We start from the raw sequence: 9,667 nt of genomic DNA, 5'->3' as shown, positions 1-9,667 counted from the left end.
TAAGACATGCAGCTTGTTTTTAGAAGGTAGAATGAAGAAAAAAAAGGTATTTTTTCCAAAGCCATGGAAGTAGCTGTGAGAGGGTTAAACTTCTAGCTTTTGGCTGAATAACAAGGGAAGGGTTGAGCAACCATTCTAATGTTCTCATGTCTCTGTTCTGGCTTAACACACACCTCCCAATTTTGGATGGATATTTTTTGGGGGAAGGGTGTGAGGTATGCAAGTAAATTTGGGGATTTGAAAATAAATAATGAAAACCTTCCTCCATACTGTCAATTATACATAAACAGTAGGGCTGTGCAAAGTTTTGGTTGCTGATTAGATTCGGAGGAGACTTGGCCTGATTTGGTGGCCAAAACTCTGAATCCAAGTTGAATCAGGGGACCAATTAAAAGGTCTGAATTGAAGCTTGATGAATTGATTCAGAAAAGATTTGGAGAGCTTCAGTGATTTGGGCAGTCCCCGTCCACTGCACCAGACTGCATGCTGGTAAGTAGAGGGCAGGAGGGGGGGAGGGGAACATGGGGGGCCCCCTGCTAGGCCCTATCCCCTGCCTGCTCCTCACTCCCCAAACACCCCCAGACTCCTGCCTGCTCCCCTTACCCCCCAGTGACTACCCTGCCTGCCCCAGATCCTGGTGCTTTAAAAAAAAATCCCCTACTCAGTGGCTGCTGCCAGGTGGGGGTGGTAATCCCTGGTTCCCCCCACTGCTTCACGCTGCATGGAGGGGCATTGCCATGAGCCCCACAACCCAAATCTCCAAATCTGAATTAAATTAGAGGACCATTTAATCTCTCTGAATTGAATCGGAACCCTCCACATCAATTTGGAGAGTTTTGGAAAGATTTGGCGATTCATACATAGAGAGAGCTTTAAATGTTTTTTCTACATACCGCTAGGTAGCAGGGGCTCATGAACACTACAATGCTGGGGCACTTGGAGTATCCCACAGGAGCGTGGGGGGGCTCCCCAGTGCACTTGGCAACAGACACCTGGAAGTGGACCAGAAGCACTTCCAGTCCACTTGTGGTACCACTGGGGAGCATGCTGGGGGACCCCCCCACATCCTTGTGGCTCAGTGACTGGTGACTCCTGGGTCTGGGGGGACACCCAGGGTTCCCCTGTGGCCAATCACTGAGCTGGGGGATGCGAGGGGTGGAGAGCCCTGCGTGCTCCCTGGCAGACCTGGAAGTGGACTGGAACTACTTCCGGTCCACTTCCAGGTTCACTGCTGAGCACCTGGAGGCCCCTCCCCCACCCCACTCCTGTGGGAAGCTCCATGCATCACAGCCATCATGAGCCATGCCCACTACCTCAAGGTATGTAGAAAAAACATTTAAAGTTGTGTCTGTGTCCAAGTTGCTGATTCTCTGAATCAGCATCCTATCTTCAGATTCAGCTGAATCGAATCAGGGATAGTGATCCGAATCAGTGAATCAAATCACAGTCCCTGATTCAGACCAAATCTGAATCTAATAGGGCCCGCTTTGCACACCTCTACTATACACTACTCCATTGCTTCTTGTGGTTTTTTTGGAATGTTCAAACATGATAAAACTGGTAGGTAGGTATCATACTGCCCCCTTCACAGATTGAATGTCATCTCTTGTTTCCACACACAAGGAGAGCAAGTGAAAAATAGAAAGAAAGTAGGTAGAAGACAGTGTGGAATTTTGCTATTCTACTCACAATTACCTAAAACCAGGAGTCATTCTGTGCCACCAGTCTGATGGTACAGAGGTTTTGAGGCAAAGTTAATTATGGCTTGCTTTCCCCACCCTTCTGGAGACAACTATGTTCATGGCAAGAGAGTCCCCCAGATGCCTACAACTCCACTCTGCCCACTGCCTGGCAAGTCTGTCAAAGTACCAGTCTGGCAAGGTTCTGAGCAACCTCAGTTTCAAAGGAAAATATGTCTAAAATATGGGTGAAGAGGGCATTCATATCTTGTGGGATTCCAACCCAAAGTGGGACTTTTAACTGTGGAGACACCAAGATTCCTTGAAATGCAAGTGTGGACTGATGTCAGTTCAAGGACATCATTTCAAGTAACAAAAGAAAAGGAAGTCTAAAAATTGCACAGACATGTGTGTCACTGGTCACTTGAAGAAAAGCATCAGACATGCTAATAGCCCGTCTTATATATATTACAAGAGTCAGTGATGAGTCTGGGTTCTTGTCCCCACCCCTTCTCATCTGTACTACCTTATCCTACTCTGTTTCCTTATTCTCCCTGTCATGATTTGCTGATAACCAGTGTGTTCTTAGAAAGAGACTACCCTTGAGACTGGGATAGTCCTTTCCAGGGTGCTTTAGAGCTATTCTTGAGGCCTCCTTGCTGCTCTCTTAGCCAGGCCTATACCTTACTGATGGTTCCCCATCTGCCCCCTTTAAGACTCTCTTTCTCATGCTTTCTTTTTCGGTACACAGAATCAATATCGGGCCCCTCAGGTAATTTTTTTTTTTTTTATTAGGGTCCAGACTGGAAAATGCCCCTCAAGATGTGTGCCATTCGCATATATATGCAAACACTCATGAGATTCATGTATATACACAAACACCTCACAAGATTTGCAGGCAGAATCAAGCGGAGCTTTGCTGCCATTTTGGTAGTGGCATCTCAAGATGCATAGATGAAATGCTAGCTGCACCTCCTAAAGGCGAGTCCACTGAGAAAAGGTGGAAGAAAGCTTTGACTAATGTATGTCTGAGGTACAAAACCCCTCACTATTCTATTATTTCCTATGGGGAAAGTCATCTCGATTTACGCAAATTTGACTTGTGCGAAATTCCCCCGGAATGCAATACTTGCGTAGTCAGGAGGCTACTGTGTACACCTAATCAGCCAGATCGCTACAGAATCACTCTGCCCACAGCAAAGCAATCATCTGTGAGATGGTTGCAGTTGAGTACCTGTGGAGCTGTGCTTGCTCTGCCTCAGAAGAGGTGTGACAATGCCATCATCTGGTCAGAAGATGGAGTCATTTGTCAGGCCCTTGTGGGGGCAGCTGCTCCTGAGACGGGGGTTTCTTCTCTTTTCCAGTCTTTCCTGGAGTCTTGCAAACAATCACAGGTCCCCAAATGCTTCCCCAGGGCAGCTCCCCTGTGCTTGGCACCTGGAGTGCCCCTTCTCAGCTCTACTTTATTGAGGTCTCTGCTGGAGCTCCCACGATTCCTTGCTACTTTCTTTAGTTCTCCCAGAGAACCGGCTCTAGCAACCCCTTTCCCTGGTTCCCTCCCAGTAAATCCTTGCACTCAAGGAACTAAGGAGTGGGGAGAGGAACTGGTTTGCACAAAACCTGCTCCTTTAGTAAAGGATACCAGGCAACCCTGGGTACTCAGTAGCTGGTGGCTCCTCTGCCCTCAGTAGCAGCTCACTCGGCAAAAATTCTTCTGCCAGCCATCCTCTCAGAAGCAATTGTTCTGGTAGTAGCCCCTTCAGAAGTGGACCTTCTCCACGCAGCTCTCAGCTACTTGCTCTCCCTTTTTTCACAGGTTTCCTGGCCTAGAGTTGCAGCTGTCCAATCGCATGCATACATTCTGTAGCCTTCAGTTCCAAACCTGCATAGCCTGCTGCAAATCCACATCCCAATGGTGAAAACACCCTGATGGGATATGCAAGCCCTGAGCAAACCCTTAAGCACCTTTACAAAAAAAATTCCAGTTTCTGCTATAAACTAAATTTCAAGCTGTGCTAGCTGTAGAGAAAAAGTAAAAAACTTGAGCATTAAAAACTTAAAATGAGAAGGTACATTAGGATGATTTTTATAATTTTTGAGATTTATTATTTTTAAACTACTTTCATGCTTTCTGTGATCCTGACTCAAGATTTTGAAAACTTGCAGTTAGTAATAATAATTAAGAGCTTGATTTAGGAGTCTGATATCACCTGTTAAATTAGGCTGTTGGCTACAAAATCTATGCTTGAGCCAGTTAGTCCAAGGTGCCACCATGCCATGCTTTGTGCCTGGTTTCAGACTAAAATATCTAGCTATCATTGTCCTTTCAGTTACTTATTTATGGTTCATTCAGCTGTATATTCCTAAGGTTTTGTCCCAGACTACTCCAACTGCTGCTTCTTAAGTTCTTCATAGTCTCCCTTCTTATACAATAATAATCTCTCTCTAGCTGAGAGGAAGGCAATTCATTTTATGCCAGGTATTGGGCCAGTTGCTCGTCACTTGACCTTGGAGGTTGTATGCTCCATGTGATACTTTACTTCGGGGCTCCTTATCTCAGTTCCATGTGTAGCATAAACTGAACTAATGTAGCTAATGTTAACACTGAGTGTAATAATAGTAAAATATAACCATGTTAGTCTTGTCCTGTAAGCAACTTGAAAACTTCATTTTGTATCCTTCTCTTTGACATAGGTGAATGAACTCTGCGTGGCCTTTATGTATGAGTCTGTATAAAAGGGTGAATGGTGAGAGAATGGCATAGAGATGGGAAAATAAAATGTAACTGTTTATGTAAGCAACAAGGCACCAAATGTAAGTCACCAGCCAGTAACTAACTAACAAATGGCTGACAAAATCCCTTTGAAGCTCAAGGGCACAAAGGAGATAACAGAAAAAAAAATTCTGCCAGATGGACAACAAGGACACTCCAAGGCTAAGACAAGCTGAAGACAAAAGAAGAACAACTGCAAAAACAGAAGCTGGGTATGAAAGAACCCCAAAGCACTGAAACAAAGGATGCCAATCTCTATAAAACAGGCTTGTCCAACATACGGGCTGAGGTGTTGCGACAGGAAACTAAAGTAAACACTGTTTACTTTTGTTCCCACTCCTTGTCCCTCCTTCAGCCCCTCAGCAGCTTCCTAACACCTGCTGAAGGGCTGGGGAAGGGACAAGGTTCCCACATGCATCGTGTCAGCTTGATGTTGATGACGCGGTGCGGTTCCTCCCCTCCCCCCTCATTTCATGGTGTCCTTTTCTAGCTCCACCCCTCCCTTCCTCATTTGCATGCTGGTGTTGCCCTGCACCAGTCCCCGCTGGCCACGTGGGCTGGAGCAGGTTGCGGTGCAGCAGGCGGGCAGGTGTGAGGAGCATAGATGCTGGCTCAGAGGGATGCTGCGACCGGGCCCACGGGAGATGCTGCTGCTGCTGCTGTGGCTGTGGCTGTCAGGGAAGGAAGCTGGCACTGCTTCTGCCTCCCCACATCCCCCTCCACCCATAGACATTGTGCTGGGGGTGGTGAGTCATGGGCCCCAGGTAGGGAGGGAGCCCTGCTGGTTGGGCTGGAGCTCGGGCTGCCCCAGGGGAGAGGGAGCAGGGGGGTGTCCCTGCATGTCCTGATCCCCTCATAGGGTCCCTGCATGTCCCCCTGGCTGCTGAGCCCAGGCACACAGGTGTGGGAGCATCCTTGAGGCCACCCAGGTGGCAGGGAGGACACAGCAAGGCACCCCTTGACCCCTGCAGCCCCAGGCCGTGGCCGGACTGGACAGGTCGAATGAGTGTCTGCTTCTGCCAGCCCACGGGATGATAAAAAGTTCATGATCTGGCCCCACATTCAAAAGGGTTGGACACCCCTGCTATAAAAGAACACTTTGAAAATGCCAGGTTGGGTGAGTCTCTTTCTCTACTGCTGTTTCATCGGAGCACAGATGCATCCGTTCACCCTGCTGCAGCTGTTATCTTTAAATCTGCTATCTTCAAATCATCATCATCTACTCAATAAGCCCGGGTTGGCCACCCTGGGCTGATATTGAGCAACTATTGCTGGTAACTATATCTGGTGTATGTGTGGATGAAATGGTTGCTTTGTGTATGTGTATGCCTGTGTGTAATGATGTGTATGATGATTTGTGTGTGTTTATAAGAATGGTGTGCCCGAACCTCTATGTCTAACTCATGTAATCAATAAATGCATCACCTTGCCTTATCCCCCCTTTATAAAGTCTCACTCATGAGTTGAGCAATTGGCAGTTTGTGTAACGTGTTTTGGGACAAGCCATTGATAGGTGGAACTGGGCTTAAACTGCTCTTAATGGCCAACTCATTATGTAATAGATTTTATTTAACTATTTATTAGTTTTTACCATTAGGAACACTGCTAAGCACATAATTTATAGTAAATACATTGATCCATTTTATTTGCCTGTATTTTTCTTCAAAGAATGTCTATGAACACATAAAGATTTTTTTTCAAATTCAATCATTTTTGGATTTGATCATATTTTCCCCTTATTTTGCTTATTCTGTGGTTGCTATCTGAAATTCAAGCCAGGAGCTGTGTTGTTTACTTTGTTTGATAACTTAATTCCCCTGGCATTGTTTCCATTCCTCGGTTGATGAAATGTAACTCAAGTTCCTAATGCCAATCCATTCAAAAAAAAAGCATTTTTTAAAATATACTTCTCAGATATTTGACTATTGGAGATAAAATATGTATTTATATGAAATATTTATTTTAGTGAAATTCAGTCACACAATAAGTTTATGGAAATGAAAGCAAAAGGGCCATGAACTCCGATGAATTGCCATGAACTCAGATGAATTGCATTACTAAGAACATTTAAGTACTTACGTTTATACCTGTGATCTCTCTCAGCTGCCACTTAAGCTGAAGTGCCTGAGGATTTTATGCCAAGGAAGTTTTCATGAGCACATAAAGATCTGGTTCTTCAGAATGGGATATAGAACTCAGATATTCCCCTTCCCCTCTCTCAAGCTGAAGAGCCTAATCACTAGGCTAGGGAGCCAATCTCTCTCTCCTCATTGATGTTTAATTATTTTATATACAAGACAGGTTCAACAAGAGGGAGTGAAAGGATGCTAATCAAGTAGTTAGGTTGTTCTCTTGAAAGGTAAGAGACTTAGTTTAACTCCCCTGCAGCCTAGGTAGGACTTGATTTGATGTTTTCCATGTTCTGGGTGACATATTTAAGCACTAGGCCACCTCCTATAGTTGGCTTTTGTTTGGGTATAGACATGATCAGAATACTTCTACTTCATCAGGTCCAGCAAGGAAATGTATATGCTGTGCATTCTGATAGAGTTTATGCAGGAGACAAGCACCGGTCAGCTCAGTGCTACCACAACTAAGGTGGTTGCATACATGACCAGCAGCAGAAGCTGAGGTGGCTAAGAGAACGTATCAGCAGAAGCTTTGGCTCAGTGGGATTTTACGCCTGCAGGGCCAGGTAGAGGTTTTGGAAATATGAGTGGCGCCTAACTCCCTCCAGACATTGTACTGGGGGATGCTGGGCACCTAAGGTGAGATGTTAAATTCTGTGAGGAGGCAGGGTACTTAAAGAATGCTGAAATGCTCCAAACTGAAAGAGCTAAGTCCCCTTTGTGAATCTTGAAATTCTCTCATAAAAAATAATAATCCAACCCCACCCCTCTACTAGGATTCTCTTATGTCCCTGCCACCATTTGTAGCCACTGCAGTTCCGTGAGATACAGTAGTAAAGAAAGGTTCATTGGCAAATGTGAGAGGTAATGTTCCATCACCTCCCATATTCCCCAATTGTTTTACAATAAAAAAAAAAAAAGCATTACAATGCATCACACTATTATATTGTCATGTTTTCACTGGTGCTATCATTGCACAGTCCATAAATTCTTACAATAAAAAAAAAAGCACTAAGCTGTCTACATGTAAAATTCAATGTGTTGCCTTCCGTTTCATCGCAATTAGCAGCAGCTAAATGGCTGGAGCCAATTCCGCTTCTTTATTTGTACTGCCTGTCTAATAGCCTGATTTACATCAATTGCACCAGCACAGAATCTTAGTTAATTGAGCCTTCAGTAGCTAAATGACACCTCATTGTCCCAGCAAAATAAACATGTGTTTATGAGCTTTTAGGTAAAACTGTAGAAGCCCTAAACAAGATGCTAATGCATCAAGCTGGGAAACTGTTTCTTATTCCAACCCACCCTCCCAAACACACACATACACACAGCACTTATTCTTTCACTGGGGAAACACCTGCATCTTCTAAGGTGATGCTAAAGGCATGAACACCACATGTGGTCCTGCTGTTCCTGACTGCTGATTGGACCATAACAAACCTGTTCATCAGGCAGTCTTTCTGTATTGCAGAACAGAAAACTTGCCTTTCTGTTACAAGAATTCATTCTAAGAGCCTGTGCAGTTTTATCACAAAGGTTTAGTCATGGAGTGAAATTCCCCGCTTTTATGTTCTGCTTCAATCCTGTCTAAACCCTGAAGGAACTGAGGTATTGCTTCCCAGCTTGATAAAACCCTGCCCATATTGCAGTCAATGGCAAACTTCCCTTGACTTCAAGAAAGCGTGGACTTCAGCAATGGTACCTGGAGGATCTAGACAGGAAATAAATATTGCTGGGGTCTTTTGCCAACCCTTTACAGAGAGACAAATTTTACTCATATTGAACAAGGTGTCTATATGTAACAAACCTATACATTATTACCACCACTTATTACTACAGTAATGCCTAAAGTTCTCGGCCGTGCCTGAGCCCTATTGTGCCAGGCACTTAGCATTGCCATCCCCCAGGCATTTCAAAACCATGAGTTAGGGGTCTAAAAATAATGAGATTGTCTTAATAAGTTATTAAATAATATAATAATACATTTGAAGATGATGTGCTCTTTTTTCTGGTTTCACCCTTTGGATTGAACTTAGGTCACATTTTTTTTACTTTTATTCTGTAAATGCAAGGGCGAGAAAAGAAACAGGCCTTTTAGGAAGTGGAGGCTAAGATTCTCTTGTATTTAAAAAATACCAGGGGCTGTGGGCTACAAGGTAAATACCAAATATTATGAGACTTTCAAAATAATCACTCCAGTGGGAGCTGAATGAAAATGTACTAAATACCAATTCTGGCATGAAGGCACTGACCACATCTAAAAAGAAAAAATTTTAACAGGTGCTTAAATAAACCAGGGGTGAACTATCTATGGCATTGATGGTTTATGGCTTAGATAGCTGGTGTAATGGAATTCAAAGCAGACCTTAATCAGAACTGTTGGCTGCCCTGGGATCTGTTGCTATAGCGGGAGCTAAATTGAGAAGCTGCTCTCCAGGCAGCCAATCAGGAGATCCAGAGAGTGCCTAGCTAGATTGGTTGGGTTAGGCTTGCCAGTCAAAGCCCCAGGTAAATATAGTCCACTAGACCAGAGGTTCTCAAACTGTGGTCTGCGGATCACCACTGGTCCACAAGCTCCATTCAGGTGGTTCACAGAAAGGTTGTGGAACAATCAAGAATATCTGTACTTGTAAGGTAAGACTACTGATATGAAAATATGACTTGTGTGCTTTGATTTGTAAAACAAAAAAAGTTTATTAAGTGGTCCGCTGGGACCCTCAGCAATTTTCAAGTGGTCTGTGGAAAAAAAAAAGTTTGAGAACCACTGACCTAGACAATTAGCCCAGAGGCTGAGCTGCCTATTAGGGCCCAGGATGCCACATCGCCTCTCTTTCGGCAGTGGGCAAGTCTGTGTCCTAGGATCCCACAATAAAGACACGTGTTGACAGGATCACTCCCATTCACCTGGGGTAGGGAAGTGGTGCCCCCCCATCATTGTTCAGGAGTAGCAGCAGTGGGATGGGGACCCAGAGAAGGTTGAAAAGCCTACTTGACTTCAGAGAAGCCGACCTTGACAAGCTCAAGAGGCTTGTCAGTCAGGCCCTCAGGGACCATGACCCCAGGGAGATGGGAGTTCAAGAAGAGTG

The 9,667-nt window shown here is 44.7% G+C and overlaps 1 long non-coding RNA gene across 1 annotated transcript in view; it reads left to right on the top strand.

The window, feature by feature from the left end:
• LOC109319246 overlaps positions 1–3,719 on the top strand; it is a 9,976-nt gene extending 6,257 nt beyond the window's left edge. Inside the window, exon 3 of the long non-coding RNA XR_002103434.1 lies at positions 3,496–3,719. This is a non-coding gene — a long non-coding RNA (uncharacterized LOC109319246). The remainder of the gene's footprint in view (positions 1–3,495) is intronic.
• The last annotated feature ends 5,948 nt before the right edge of the window (positions 3,720–9,667 follow it).

This window comes from Crocodylus porosus, unplaced genomic scaffold (assembly GCF_001723895.1).
Source record: "Crocodylus porosus isolate Cpor-Errol unplaced genomic scaffold, CroPor_comp1, whole genome shotgun sequence".
In the NCBI taxonomy this organism is placed as follows: domain Eukaryota; kingdom Metazoa; phylum Chordata; order Crocodylia; family Crocodylidae; genus Crocodylus; species Crocodylus porosus.
Note: the sequence above shows the minus strand (reverse complement) of the source record. Positions and strands in the feature narration are given on the sequence as shown.